The sequence below is a fragment of the Schistocerca gregaria genome, chromosome 10, assembly GCF_023897955.1.
Source record: "Schistocerca gregaria isolate iqSchGreg1 chromosome 10, iqSchGreg1.2, whole genome shotgun sequence".
In the NCBI taxonomy this organism is placed as follows: domain Eukaryota; kingdom Metazoa; phylum Arthropoda; class Insecta; order Orthoptera; family Acrididae; genus Schistocerca; species Schistocerca gregaria.
Window position 1 is genome coordinate 153039039 of NC_064929.1, and position 1155 is coordinate 153040193.

Below are 1155 nucleotides of genomic sequence, written 5' to 3' on the forward strand. Positions count from 1 at the left end.
GTAATTTCACACGAGAATGTTCTGGTGACAGAGTTGAGATATACATATAGAGTATGGATGAAAGGTGTTGTGTGTTTTAGTTTTCTTCCTTCTTCTTGTGCTTTTGTTAAGATGGCAGTTTTCGTACTATGTTAATTTTCTGTGTAAGTTATAGCCGTGTACAGAAATGCCTATTGTGTTTCAGCTTACCTTGGTCGCGATTTTCATTCGTTAACTGTTTGTGAAAGTGTAATTTCTGCTATCTTTTATCAGTTTTCTGACGTCTTCCGTGCATCTATATTTGAGCTGCTTATATGTTGTCCTGCACACTATAACGAGGAGGTGTCATTGGTGGACAACTGGCGTATTCGTGAATTCCTGGATTTGTCAGGGTTGTATTTTTTTTTTCGTAGTCTTCATCAGCTGCTACTATGGTTCCTTGTCTCTTCCTTGTTTACTGTTTTCTCCGCAGACAAGAATAGAGTTGGGGCGCAGACGGTAGAAGAGCAAAGAGGGTAAAATTATGTTCTCATTTACCCTGAGAACATAGTTTTACGCGGCGATATTTTCGTATAAATGTTTCTCGGTCTATTTGCCGCCATCTAATGTACTTTCCTCTACGGGGGGGTGGTGTGGGGGGTGGGGGTCGGGGGGGGGGGGGGGGAAGGTACGCCGAAGTTGACAGTTAACTTCTGTTGATTACAACAGTCGACATAGTGAGAACTTGAGTACACTACAAATCATTGCGGCAAGTAAACCGAGGAACATTTGTTTAACATCTGTGCCCGTTAAATTTGTTCGTCTTGTTTCTTTCATTGGTTCAGCAGTGGACGGTAGGAGAAGTCGGGGCAGACCAAGGAGAAGGTACCTGGATTCGGTTAAGAATGATTTTGAAGTAGTAGGTTCAGCATCAGAAGAGGCGCCAATGTTAGCACTGAATAGGGGATCGTGGAGGAATTTTATAAGGGGGAGAATGCTCCGGACTGAACGCTGAAAGGCATTATCAGCCTTTAAAAAAAGTAAAACAATGATCCAAGAATGAGATTTTCACTCTGCAGCGGAGTGTGCGCTGATATGGAACTTCCTGGCAGATTACAACTGTGTATCCGACCGAGACTCGAACTCGGGACCTTTGCCTTTCGCGGGCAAGTGCTCTACCAACTGAGCTACCGAAGC

At 43.7% G+C, this 1155-nt stretch overlaps 1 non-coding gene across 1 annotated transcript; it reads right to left on the reverse strand.

Moving 5' to 3' along the window:
• Nucleotides 1-1080: 1080 nt before the first annotated feature.
• Nucleotides 1081-1155, reverse strand: Trnas-cga (transfer RNA serine (anticodon CGA)). The gene has a single exon. It is a non-coding gene; the product is annotated as a tRNA-Ser (tRNA).